At 39.5% G+C, this 15130-nt stretch overlaps 1 protein-coding gene across 1 annotated transcript in view; it reads right to left on the bottom strand.

Moving 5' to 3' along the window:
• TAFA1 (TAFA chemokine like family member 1) overlaps positions 1 to 15130 on the bottom strand; it is a 527326-nt gene that overhangs the window by 16368 nt on the left and 495828 nt on the right. The window lies entirely within an intron of this gene.

Here is a 15130-nt window from a genome sequence, read left to right as displayed (position 1 = left end):
CCTCAAGTCTTAAAGCTGCCAAGTTTGAAGACCTCTCCTGTAGATCATGAAAAATATCTCCCCCAGGCTCCCATCAATTCAGGAAATCTTTTTGATTCAGTGGACATCCTTTGCAAGCATTCTACAAGCATTTAAGAAGCTTTCACAATGTGAAAAGGCTGTCTGCTGAGGATGTCATAATTCTTGGTGAAGAGGGGAAATGAGCTATGTGAGATGACCTCATAGGGGAGACCATGCCTCCTCAGGTCCTTTGATATCTACCTCGGTTCCACAAATAACACCTCCCAAACTACCAGGTGCCTTGACACTCTAACCAGTGTTACAGAAGACATGCACGGTAGAAAAAAAAATAGGTTGAACATTGTATTATTTTGTCGCAATGTTTCAGAATATGAAAACTTGCACTCTGATATTACCATATGCAATTCCGGGAGCTATTAAAATTTGATAGTGTGGTTTGAAAACCATGATACAATTTACAGCTTCTTTTGGGAACTAGATTCATTCTTTGCCAGTATGCTAGTATATTTTTATCAAATGAAAAGGGGTGTGTGTGGGGGGGGGTGTTGTATTCTTTTACAAGAAATGCATTGACAAGAAATTGTTTCAAAATTACTTGTACAGGGGATGGTACAGTGGCCTAAAACTAAGCGAGGACTATTTAACTCCAGATAAAGAAATCGTGTTTGTTCACATACTTAGTTGATATGCTGAGGCCTATTGGATCCCTCTATAGAGGTTTCTGCATAACCTGCTGCTCTCAGTGCAAGGACAACACCTTTAACTGAAGTCTTGATGTCATCTTCAATAGCAATAGCACTTAGCAGTAGCACTTAGACTTATATACCGCTTCACAGTGCTTTTTACAGCCCTCTCTAAGCAATTTACAGAGTCAGCCTATTGCCTCCAACAATCTGGGGCCTCATTTTACCCACCTCAGAAAGATGGAAGGCTGGTATACCAGAAGGATGGAAGGATGGTATACCAACCTTGAGCTGCTATGATTTGAACCACCGAACTGCAGCTAGCAGTCAGCTGAAGTAGCCTACAGTGCTGCACTCTAATCACTATGCCACCTCAGCTCTCAACCTGTGTGTAACCCACTGTGCACACAACTTCCACCCTGCACTCCATTTTTTTCTGGTTCCAATGAAAGGTACTGTTTTTCAACTTTGCTGGCAAGAATGATGTAGCTCAGACTGTCTGCTGTGCAGCATCACATTAAAGGCAAGGCAACTGTTTCATCATGCTACATTTGTCTACTGACTATACAAGTCCTGGTTCTCCATGGTCCTTCCTTTGCAATTAGTGCATCATAAGGCACTAATTTGAATCAATGTAGAATAGGCTAATTTACAGAATGCATTCAAAATCCAGGACCCGTGATCCTCAAGGGGCTGAAATTCAGGGCAAGCAAACCCCAAACCTCTTATTGACAGTCATAAGGATAATAGAGGGAAAAAACTATGCATTCAGCCTCCTCACTCTTCCCTGACCTCCATGCTCTTGGACTGGAATCTGTCCATGATTCTTGGGCTTATTGAAGCTTTCTTAAAGGAACATACAAATAGGACTGGGAGACTGGGGTTGCATTCACTCTGTTGGAGTGTTTGGAATAGAATAGAATAGAATAGAATATAACAGAATAGAATAGAATAGAATAGAATAGAATAGAATAGAATAGAATTTTTTATTGGCCAAGTGTGATTGGACACACAAGGAATTTGTCTTGGTGCATATGCTCTCAGTATATATAAAAGAAAAGATACCTTCATCAAGAATCATAAGGTACAACAGTTAATGATAATCATAGGGAAACAGTCAATATAATTCTCAAGGATACCAGCAACAAGGTTACAGTCATACAGTCATAAGTGGGAGGAGATGGGTGATGGGAACAATGAGAAGATTAATAATAGTGCAAATTTAGTAAATAGTTTGACAGTGTTGAGGGAATTATTTGTTTAGCAGAGTGATGGTGTTCGGGAAGAATTTTTTTAGGATAAAATTGACAAGAACTTGCCAGGATTTCTTTTCTAACTTAAGAAAAAGCAACAGTAAAAGCTGGAACGGACTCATGAAAAGCTCATTGTGAATAAGCAGCTCTTTCACTGAGCAGGAGGTTGGATTGGATGACCTCCAAGTTACTTTCCAATTTAATGCTTCTTTGACTGCTGAATGCTGTTTGCTCATGAAAAAAATAAATAAAGCAAATGGACCTTGCTTTCCCAAATGGGGGTGGAAAGGATAAAGAAACACGGAAATCTACTAACTGGAGGTCGTGGTAACTGCTATCAAGACAGAGGGCCTGGTCAGCATTATTGTCAAATCTTGAAAACCAGACAGTTAAACTGGCTTCAATTCAGCTGATATCAGCATGGAAGACAAGCAGTTTAAAGCTGATTAAAGAATACATTTTTTAAAAAAATGGTCATCTTTTTCCCCCCTATGGATGTATTAATGTGGATGATTGCCAAGAGAATTAGCTTGCAGTAGCTCCAGAGGTATATATGTGTGCATGGATGTATATATTAATCTATAGTATACTATCCTCATGTCTATTTGATATGTTGTAATCTTCAATTGGGTGGAATGGTTCATCACAGGGCAGCCATTTTTGAATCAATATACAATAGATTAATTTATAGAATATGCCCAAAATCCAGGATCTGTGACTCCTGTGGGGCTGAAATTTGGCAAAGTTTTGGATGCTTCAGTGGCATCACATCTTCCAACCACATTTCCAAGAAACCCATAAGTTGTATAGCTCTACCTTCTTTCTCTCCTCTCTCTGACCTCTGTGCCTAACTGGCTGGTAGCAAGGCCTCACTGAGGAGCAACCATTGGCTGCTTTGGAATTGGGCCCAAAATTTGAAATCTTTTAATGGTGGCAGCCACTGAGAGAAGAACAAAGGAGCAACTTGGATGTCTGCTGTCAAGGTAGAACTGGCTTGGGGGTGCCAGTGGTTGATGGATCTTCTTCCCTGGAGGGAAGGGTCCCTTGGGGACAGGCCAGAATGGGAAGTGGGATGAAGTTTACTCCATCTGTACTAACTTTGTTACACCATCACACAACTAAGCATCAGTTCGATGGGTCACCTGAGGAGAGGGCTTCACCAGTGAGCTCCTGAGGGTCATGAGGGGGGAAGGAAATGGTGGAAGTCTGTATTTTATATGGAAAGGGGAAGGACAGGAGAGAGGCTGGGGTGCCTACTGCTCCTGGGGTTGTGCTACTGATGGATGAGCCGCCACCTCTTCTACCTCTTTGGGAGGAGGAATCCATTGGAATGGTAAATGGGGGGGGGGCATTTTACCTCATATTCTGCTGCTCCTTTTGTTCCTCCTTCCCCCAGCAAGGGCAGTTCTGCAGGTCAGATGAAATTGGGACGGGGGGGAGGAGGTTTCACCAAAGCTCTCCTGAAAGTCACGAGTGAATGGCACTAGTTTATATTACATTTGGGAGGAAGAATGCTGCAATAGGTCACAAGCTATATATCTCTATCTATCTATCTCTATCTATCTATCTCTATCTATCTATCTATCTATCTATCTATCTATCTATCTATCTATCTATCTATCTATCTATCTATCTATCCACCCGCCTCCCATCTATAACTAGCTCTGTCGGTTTTACTTTAGACATGTTAATTGATGGAGGCTCAGCTCCTGTTGCTTCCTCCGCTATCTCATGCTGCTTGGGCTGCCCATCCCCTATCCCCCATCATGGATGGGCCTATCATGTGCAAAATGGCCAAATTGATCAATGATGTATAAAGGCGAATATCTCTTCAATGGTAGTTTTTACACTCTGACGATGCTAGCAGAGGCTAACAAAAGCTAAGTGGGTAATATATTTTAAGTTCCGGAGATTGCGATGTCTGTCTCTTCTTTTATAGCTACACCTGGAACTCGCATTTTTAGAATAGTTTGCAATACACACTCACGCACGCACACAGTGTGTGTGTGTGTGTGTGTGTGTGTGTGTGTGTGTGTGTGTGTGTGTCTGGAGCCCCATCATAGTGCAATATTATGTTAAATGGGAACAATGGGAGTTAAAATTAAATATTGCTGAAGAGCACCAAGTAGGGCAGGTAGCTTGCCCTACTTTATATAAAAATGAAATCAGGAAGTTTTTTCAAAAGTCAACTTTGTTTCTTTAGATAGGTACAAATAACTACTTTCGATATATAACTAAATTGTAGATGAATCATTGCCCGCTGAGCTGAAATGTTGAAATACTTTAAAAGCCAGGATGGTACAATGGGAATATTATTCCTCATTTCAGATAAGTAGGAGTAAATAATCATTTATTTGATTTAATTTTGGGAGAAACCAGTAGTAGTTTTTTTTTCTGAATTGTGAATGTCTTTTTTATTATACTTATTTTTATGGGAGTTTTGTTTATGTATTATTATTTTCAAACTTATTTAGAAGAAGGGTTGTGGACCATGCAGGTATGAAAAATAGATTCTCTGCTATTCGTTAATGTATTGTATAGAATAAAATCTTTTTTTCTGACTTCTGTGTGAGCCTGAAAAAAGGACATGGCTGCTTTCAAAGCCATATTAATGACTCAGTTCACTGTAACAGCCTGTGTTGTGACCTAGGCTTCCTGAGTCATTAAAACACATGAGTAGTGCCAAAAACCTCTTTTTTTGCAACAGCTGTGAATTACGTTCATTCACAGCTGAGTCTCAATTAGTTGCAAAAAGTCCTTCAGGAAAAGTCCTTTATCTCCCTTGACACTCTGCCAAAACCTACCTAGCAAAGCCACACAGATTCCAGAATCAAACAGCCGACTGGGAACAGCATTAACAACGTTGCTTTCCTGCAAAGTGCCCACGTGACTTTGCTCATCTTTTAAGCCTTATGGGAGGGGCCAATCATCTCCAAGCCTTACTCCCGAGTCATCCCTTTTGTTTTAACTGTTTGAGGCTTCTGGCAGCTCTGCGCATGTGCATTCTAGGAACAGGCTCCTCCTGTTCCTCTGCCTCTCTCCTGTCCGACTCTGGAGGCTCTGGAGTCTGCACATCACTCCCAGATGGCCCTGGCCCCATCTCTAACTCCGACACAGAGTCCTCGTCCGGGCCTTCCCCACATTCCAGGACTGGCCCATGTTTCTCCCCAGCCTCTCACTGTCTGACTCCGCTGCCAGCTATGCAGGCTGCTGGTGGACGACAACAGCCTGTTTCAACAAATACCAGAGAAGTGCTATTCGCACAGTGGATTGAAAGTCCTTATTTTCAATCATCTTGAAGCACATATTGCTTATCCCAAGAACCGCTAAATAATCTAAATTTCTTTGTTCCCCAAAGCAATATTCTTCAATAGTGTGTAAATAAGGTTTACTAAAGCAGAGTAATAAAGTGTACTAAGGGCAGAGGTGGGATTCAACCGGTTCTGTCTGGTTCGGGCAAAACGGTAGTGGTGACTGTGGTAGGCCCTGCCCACCCGTCTGGACATAATGCTGTCCTATTTTGCCACTTTTCAAGGCTGGGCACATGCGTGTAAGGTGCACACATGAGCAAAGAGCATGCATGGAAGGCTGAGCATGCATGGAAGGAGGACATTTGCAAACTTGTAGGGAAGGTAAATGAATCCCACCTCTGACTAAGGAGATGGAAAAAGCCTCCAAATGCCAAGTATGGGCCTATGAACAGTACATGGGACTTTAAAAGGAGAAAAAATCCCCACCTAATCAAGTATTATATGTTATCTATAAAGTCCTACATGCAATAGACAAAAGGGACCATCTGTGTCCCATAACATCTGCCTGATGATTCAATACTATAAGGTTGGTGCGATCTGGACCCTTTGATTCAGGAATGACATTTATCAGGATCTAGAAACGTGCCTTCTCGCTAGCAGCACCTGCTTTCTGAAATCAGGCTCCCTGAGGGAAAGTGAGACCCCTGGTTTCATTGTGCCTGCCATGTTTTATCTTTTTTTTTTTTAAATGTTTTATTGATTTTATTGTAATTTCTTTCTTTGATAGTTGCGAGCCACCAAGAGTCATTAACAGTTGGATGATGTCATTACTGAATTAATATAAGTTATTTACAGTGATTTTGGCTGCGGGGTTGAAAATAATTTTGCAAGGATTTATTCATGAAGATTAATGAGGGTTTTTAACCTAAAAGACAGTTAAGGATTCAAGATGGGCTGGACATTTTGCAATATTTGGAGAAACGTGATGAAAAAAAAGAAGCTGCATTGATTTTCTCATGCATAGGGCTTTGACAATTTGAACTGAGCTTGCTGTTCAAAACTTTGGAAGAAATGAATTTTGGAGATAATGTTATAAAATGGGTAAGATTGATTTACATCTCACAGAAAGCACAAATAATTGTTAATGGACAAGTAACAAAAACGATCAGCTTTTGCTTAAGATTTCTGCTGGTTTTGGAGCATCCACTAATGGGAATAGAAATATTACTAGATAAATTAAAATAATGTGATATGCTAGCAGGTTTTAAAATTAATAATCAGAAGATGAAGATGTTAACAAAAATATGAAAATAGATGATCAAATAGAACTGATGGAGAAAACTAGTTTTAAAAGTGAGGAAAAATGAAATTTGCGGGAATTGCTATGACAAATATTAATTGTGTGCTAATGCGAAGTATTTCTGTTAAGTTATGAAATGAAATTAAAAAGAACATTCTAAAATGGGAGAAACTACAATTGCCATTGCTGGGGAGAATTTCTGTGATAAAAGTGAATGTTTTGCTTCAAATGATCTTTTTGTTTCACACAGTATCTAATTTGATAACAAATGTACCATTTAAACACTGGCTAAAATATTAATATTAATATTAAGGGACTCGGTGGCTCAGGAGCTAGGACATTGAGCTTGTCAATCAAAAGGTCGGCAGCTCAGCAGTTCGAATCCCTAGTGCTGCCATGTAACAGGGTGAGCTCCCGTTACTTGTCCCAGCTTCTGCCAACCTAGCAGTTTCGAAAGCACGTAAAAATGCAAGTAGAAAAAATAGGGACCACCTTTGGTGGGAAGGTAACAGCGTTCCATGCGCCTTTGATGTTGAGTCATGCCGGCCACATGACCACGGAGACGTCTTCGGACAGCACTGGCTCTTCGGCTTTGAAACGGAGATGAGCACCGCCCCCTAGAGTCAGGAATGACTAGCACATATGTGCGAGGGGAACCTTTACTTTTACCTTAAAATATTAAATCTAATTTTGGCAAGGGAGCCACATGTTAAATATACAGTGTTACAGAATGTAAAGGAAAGAAGGGGAATGGGTTTAACTGATCTGACATTATATTTTGTAGCTTATTGTTTGATTTTGATGAAACAATGGGTGCTGCTAAGAAATAAAAGACTTTTAGAGTTAGGAGGACATAACCTGAAACTTAGGTGGCATGGATGTGTATGGTATGATAAACTCAAGGTTAATATACAGTAGTTTTCAGACATCTTGGTTACATGTGCCATACTGAGAATATGAAATTGATACAAAATCAGGCTGTATAAAAATGTAAAACATTTTTATGGCTTGATCAGAGAAAAGGCAATACTTATAGTTATTGTGACTGGAAACCACTCATGGACTTTTTGCATAAAAAAAAGAAAAAAATAACTTGTAATTTATGATTTGGATGATTAGACAGATTATAGAAAGAAAAAAGTCCTGATGAACTCTAGAGAGAAAGAGAGAGGTTAAAATATAATTGTATTGTATTTTTAACTTCCCCATTACCTGGATGAAACTGTCTATCTAGACCCGTTCCAGTCTGGTTTCAGGCCTGGGTACAGCACGGAGACGGCTTTGGTCGCATTGGTAGATGATCTCTGGAGGGCTCGGGACACGGGTTACTCCTCTGCCCTGGTCCTATTAGATCTCTCAGCGGCTTTCGATACCATCGACCATGGTATCTTGCTGCGACGGCTGGGGGGTTTAGGAGTGGGAGGCACCGTTTTTTGGTGGTTCTCCTCCTATCTCTCTGACCGGTCACAGACGGTGCTGGCAGGAGGGCAGAGATCGGCCGCAAGGCACCTCATGTGTGGGGTGCCACAGGGGTCGGTTCTCTCGCCTCTCCTGTTCAACATCTATATGAAGCCATTGGGCGAGATCATTCATGGTTGTGGGGTGCAATACCATCTGTATGCTGATGATACTCAACTATAAATTTCCACCCCCAACCACCCCAACGAAGTCGTTGAAGTGATGTCCCGGTGTCTGGAGGCCGTGCGGGTTTGGATGGGGAAAAACAGGCTTCGACTCAACCCTTCCAAGACTGAGTGGCTGTGGATGCCGGCATCACAGTACAGTCAGTTGAAGCCATCGCTGACTGTTGGGGGCGAGTCATTGGCCCAAATGGAGAGGGTTCGCAACTTAGGCATCCTCCTGGATGGACGGTTGTTCTTTGAAGAGCATATGACGACCATCTCCAGGGGAGCTTTCTATCAGGTACACCTGATACACCAGTTGCGCCCCTTTCTAGACCGGGATTCCCTATGCACAGTTACTCATGCCCTCGTCACTTCCCACCTGGACTACTGCAATGCTCTGTACATGGGGCTCCCCTTGAGGAGCACACAGAGGCTCCAGTTGGTCCAGAACGTGGCTGCACCGGTGATAGAGGGAACAACTCGAGGTTCCCATATAACACCTCTCCTGCGCAAGCTGCACTGGCTTCCTGTGGTCTTCTGGGTACAATTCAAGGTGTTGGTTACCACCTTTAAAGCGCTCCATGGCATAGGACTGGGTTATTTACGGGACCACCTGCTGCCACCTATAGCCTCCCATTGACCTGTGCGATCCCATAGGGAGGGCCTCCTCAGTGTGCTGTCAGTCAAACAATGTCGACTGGTGACCCCCCAGGGGGAGGGCCTTCTCTGTGGGGGCACCTGCCCTCTGGAATGAGCTGCCTCCAGAATTACGACAACTCCCTGACCTTCGGACCTTTCATCGCGAGTTGAAGACGTTTTTATTCTACCACACAGGGCTGGCTTGAAGTAATTAGTAATTTTAATAGGGGTTTATTATAGTTTTATTCTTGTTTTTTAAGTTTTAGTTCGGCCAAACTGAATTAGTTTTTTAATAGACTTTTTAATCTTTATATTATATGTATAATTGTGTTTTATCTGGCTGGAAACCGCCCTGAGTCCTTTGGGAGAAGGGCGGTATAGAAATCAAATAAATAAATAAATAAATAAATAAATAAATAAATAAATAAATAAATAAATAAATAAATAAATAAATAAATAACTGCTATGAAGAAGATTGGAAGCTACTTCTTTATATATTTATTCATATCGTTTTTCTTTTTCTCTATTTTCTTCTGCCTTTTTTCTTTTTGCACTTTTCTTTTATTTCCCCTTTCTCTTTCTTCTTTTTTCTTCTACTTTAGTTAATATTAGTTCCTATTACTATTGTCTGTCTGTCTGTCTGTCTGTCTGTCTGTCTGTCTGTCTGTCTGTCTATCTATCTATCTATCTATCTATCTATCTATCTATCTATCTATCTATCTATCTATCTATCTATCTATCCATCTATCATCCAAGCATCCATCCATCATATCTATCTATCTATCTATCTATCTATCTATCTATCTATCTATCTATCTATCTATCTATCATCTATCTATCTATCTATCTATCTATCTATCTATCTATCTATCTATCCATCATCCATCCACCCACCCATCCATCCATCCATCCATCCATCCATCCATCCATCCATCCATCCATCCATCCATCTATCTATCTATCTATCTATCTATCTATCTATCTATCTATCTATCTATCTATCTATCTATCTAAGTATGTATGAATGTATTTATGTATGTATATATTATGTGCAACATATTCCTATAGATCTAAGCCCTGAGGAATTCCAAATTCCTTCTTCAGCTTTCTTGAATGAGACAGAATAGTACATAAAGATACATACAGATACATAAAGACTGTACAATATTTTACAAGGGAAGGTAAATACTTTAGTTTTAATTATTTAAATTGATTCACTGGACAACTCTAGTGTATTTGCTGTACATTCCAAGTTGCCCCCCCCCTCACCCCCAGGCCCTGCTTCTCTCTTACACACATACACAAAACCACTTGCTTCCTCTTGATAATTGGAAAGAAGTTATACGGGGAGATCTCTCAAAACCAACTGACTGAACAGGAAATGATCTCCCACTGGTGTATCATGAAATGTCCATGGACTATTAAGGAGCAGTGGATTATTCAGATGCTTTCACAACATTTTATTAAACCAGATTATAGGTAATGTAATATACTAGCACTAATGATGTTACCTAGTTAGGGTAATGAAATGTTTGCAAGAAAACAAGCAAGCTCAGAGATCACCAAGGACCCCTCAAATAAGATACTAATCTGAATAGAATATGTTTAATGGAAATGTGGAGAACTGTGTCTCTACAAATCAGCTCCAAGCACGATGATGCAAATTGAGGTCCAACATCAACACATGGGAATGCTGGCTGCCTCAACGCAGAAAAGCATGCATGACTATGCGTGCAGCACCTCTTAAGAATGTTCAGAGATAATATTTCAAAATGTATAACTTCAAAAGGAAGAAAAAAATAGATCCTCTGCAGAGTTTTCTCGTTATTTATGATAGCTGTACCTGAAAAGAACCAAATCCTATTAAAGATGAACTTGATTAAAACAGCAAACAACTAGTCAGGCATCTCATAAAATCCGTAGCTGGCACCTCACCTTTAACACAAACATTCGCTTGTGACAAGCAAAGGATACATTATAAATGCAAGTACATCAGCCCAGAAGACATCTTTAATAGAAATCTGAACAGGGCTACAGGTTATTCCTACAAATTAGGTGGGATAGGATAAATGTCAACTATTCTGATAGAAGAAAAAACCAAACAAAACAAACTTCTGGATGACAATGCCTGCAGGCTAGCAGTCTAATCCAATCTTTCAGCATTGAGGATGCCTGGGGTCGCATATCTTCTGCATCACAGGAACAAGGCTTATAGCTTTCCTAGGCAGAAGAATCTCAAGAAGATGTTACTCAAGAAAATACAGGGGGTTTGGTATTTATACTTGCAGCTATTTTGAAGTGAACACCTGGTTTCTAGAAATAATTCCATATCTGAGCATAGCTTCAAAAAGAAAGACTCTCTAACAGAAGGAATTCAGATAAGTCCTTGTTATCAATGGCTTGTTCGTATTGGCTGAATAACTTACAGTCTTTAAAGGAAAAAGAAATTCAGATATATATATTTTTGAAACTGATTATTTGTATCAATGTCTTAGGACACAGGTTACTCCTCATCTTAAAATATTGACCTGAGAACTAGTAACCGAATGATATCAATACAGTGGTAGGATTCAAATAATTTAACAACCGGTTCTCTGCCCTAATGATTTCTTCCAACAACCAGTTCACTAAACTGCTTGGGCCTCTGTGGCTCAGACTGGTAAGACAGTCTGTTATTAACAGCAGCTGCCTGCAATTACTGCAGGTTCAAGCCCCACCAGGCCCAAGGTTGACTCAGCCTTCCATCCTTTATAAGGTAGGTAAAATGAGGACCCAGATTGTTGGGGGCAATAAAAGTTGACTTTGTATATAATATACAAATGGATGAAGACTATTGCTTAACATTGTGTAAGCCGCCCTGAGTCTTCGGAGAAGGGCGGGATATAAATGCAAATAAAATAAATAAATAAATAAATAAATAAATAAATAAATAAATAAATAAATAAATAAAAAGTTAACAACCGGTTCTCCCAAAGTGGTGCGAACTGGCTGAATCCCACCACTGTATCAATATTTTGTTAAGACTTAGATTGGTATTTGAATGTGGATTTATCTCGATGTGGATCCATAGACTTCATCAGCTGGACCTGGGGTGAGTAAAACATTTCACAGCTTTATTTCCCCCAGAATTTTACAGTGCTTCCTAAAAGTTCATAGGATAGGAGAAATATGAACAATGCATGTGGAACTCTCAGTGAAAGAATAAATATGAGAGAATGGTTGATTCCCAGTCTTCTCCTATTTGTGGAAGGACAACTCTATATCCAATCCATTCATAACAGAATATTTGAAATAAAATACCTGAGTCATATTGCTATTTAGCATGAACATACTGATCTGAACTTTCATCAATCAAACATTTCATCCCCTAAAACTGGTGTTCTTCAACTTACCTCCCATTCATAACACTGCTTTCAATCTAGATTTTAAAACAATGTGCAGGGCCGATTCAGTGAGAATTCCTTCTACATATGGGTAGATAGGACTGTAGTGGTTCCGGAGTATTATATGCAATGATACATATTGTTCAAGTAAAATGTCTTATTCATTTTATTTTTTTTAATTGAAAATAGAGGACACAGAGAGTTTGAAAGTTTCCTATCTTTCAAACTCTCAACAGGGGTTTCTTCTAATGAAGGATCGTTGAAAATCAACCTAAAGTTTAGATTAAGACTAAGATTAAGATTGCCAAATTTTGGCTGTAAAAATCCAGAATAGGTAATGGTGGGGGGAAAAAAAACCTTTTTGGTATCACATTGTTATCATTTAGTAGTCATCCAGGTTTGTGCAGTTCATCTTAGCTGAAGCTATTAGAGATACTAAGAATACCTTCTCCATGCACTTTCATGCCAATCCATCTCATTCCCATTCATGCCCTCAGCTTTAGTAGATGGTAGCATCTAGTTTGGCTGGGTGATATATTGGAACTAAGCAGGCTGGGCAATATTTGGAAGAGGGAAGGCCTGGGAAGTCTAGGATTTTAGACTAGACTGGGAAGATAAAATGCTTCCCAGAAAAAAAGGCAAGTTCCATAAAACTGCCAAGAAAACTGCATTTATGCAGTAATTAGGAGTTGACATATGGGTACTTTTTCATATAATTTTCCCTTGGGGAAATTATACCTCTTCAAAATTATGATATATTTGACCATTCTCTAAAATCTTTAAAGTAGCTTGCTGATTTTTAAAGGGTCATCATAATCTAATTTTTGATTTGCCTAATTGGTGCATTGGGAATTGCTATAGACTCCTTATTGTCCTTTTCACCAAGAATTTATTTGTCTATAAATTTATAAAAATGGCTAAATTGTCATGATTATCCTTAAGGAACTGTGTGAAGGTGATATTTAAGGGATGAAACTTTACATTGGATTCTTTAACTATTTTCAAAAATTGTACATTGTAGGAATAGCAATAGCAGTTAGCTATTATCATTTCAATCTATTACTGTTTCATCATACTTTACAGCCCTCTCTAAGTGGTTTACAGAGTCAGAACATTGCCTCTAATAATCTGGGTCTTCATTTTACTAGCTATAGAAGGGTGGAAGGCTGGGTCAACTTTGAGTCGGTCAGGATTGAACTCCAGGCTGTGGACAGAGTTAGCCTGCAATGCTGCATTTTAACCAGCGTGCCACAACTGTTCCGGAGCCATAGTGAGACTGTGCAAGAATTTCTAAAATGATTCCAGAAAGCACTGTTTAAAATAGCATGCCATTTTTGGTTCTTTTCATTTGAGATGTCCTGTTGCATCACTCTGTGTAACGATATACAAAGTATTCCTGATGGTTGCTCTATTTCTAGCCATTAAACAAACAAACAAACCCTAAGAGAGGCTTGTCGGTGAACTGCTTGAAATATTGGTACAGAAAAAAATTGCAAACCAATTGTAGCGTTTGGTGCGGTGCATTCCATTTTAATCTAATCTTCACTACCGAAGGGCAAAATAAATACCACTTCAATAGAGAACACATTTTAGCTGCTAAAAATGAGAAAGGAGTTTGTTAGCCTAATGAAAACCTATCCATTTTGTCTTCGTCATTCAATAAATTGTGATTTATTTTGTAAATGGATTAGATTAAGGAAAAATCTAAACTCCCTGGGACTGATTTTCACCAGTGATGGAGACTTTCTATGAGGAAAATGACAAAAAAAAAGCATAGGAATGGGTAAAGCATTTTGGAAGGCAAATTCTGATCTATAAAAATTGGATGTTTAGGATGTTTATAACCCAGTCACTTATTTCTTTCCCCTCCTCTCAAAATTTAATCAAAATCGAAAAAGGACATATAATGTGTTCTTATGACATACAGGTATACCTTCCTTATTTTATAACAAGGGAGTTAGAATATCGGGAATGTGGAGATTCATGAAGAAAGTATAAATAGTATAATATAGCAACTGAAATACTATGCATTTCACAAAACAGAAATAATTTGCTCTGGGATTTGTAAAGTTGGAATCTGACAGCCTAGAAAAATAAAAAATGGAAAACAAAAGATTTGGTGCAGAAAAAAGGCTGTATTAAAGAAACTGTGGATAATTCACAAACATATTTATACATAGACATGACGGCATATAGACACATACACACACATATGTATATATACATAAACACACATACACCTATAATATGATCGTTTTAAAGCAAAGGTACCAAACTGGTGACCCGCAGGCCAGACGCATCATGAAGTGAAAAAGCATCATAAAATGTCACATGATGGCAACATGACCAGAGGTGGGTTTCTGCAGGTTCTGACCAGTTCTGGAGAAACGGTAGCAGAAATCTTGAGTAGTTCAGAGAACCGGTAGTAAAAATTCTGACTGGACCCACCCCCGTCTATTCTCTGCCTCCCAAGTCCCAGCTGATCGGGAGGAAATGGGGATTTTGCAGTAACCTTCTCCTGGATTGAGGAGGGGATGGAGATTTTACAGTATCCTTCCCCTGCCATGCCCACCAAGCCATGCCCACAGAACCGGTAGTAAAAAATTTTTGAAACCCACCACTGAATGTGACACCATGACTTTGACACCTGTGTTCTAAAGAATCAGTTTTAAAATATGGTGGTAGCTAGTACATGTTCCAGCCAACTCATTTTCAGTAAACACCAGCTTCATGTTATGGCTTTAACCCCCAATTTCCTGCTGATGTTGATCATCAATCCCCAGCACAGTGGAGATGTTGATCAAATAACAACACATCTGACCTCGCCCCCCTCCACCCCCCTCCCCAATGTCTCCTTGGGTTTTAATGTTGATTTTAATTATCTATGTTTTAATTGTACATGTACAGATATATTTTTATGATTGTAAGCAGTTCAGTGTTATCATATGGTAAGATGGGAAGCCAGTCAATTGAAT

The sequence above is a fragment of the Ahaetulla prasina genome, chromosome 2 (assembly GCF_028640845.1).
Source record: "Ahaetulla prasina isolate Xishuangbanna chromosome 2, ASM2864084v1, whole genome shotgun sequence".
NCBI classification, from domain to species: Eukaryota; Metazoa; Chordata; class Lepidosauria; order Squamata; family Colubridae; genus Ahaetulla; species Ahaetulla prasina.
Note: the sequence above shows the minus strand (reverse complement) of the source record. Positions and strands in the feature narration are given on the sequence as shown.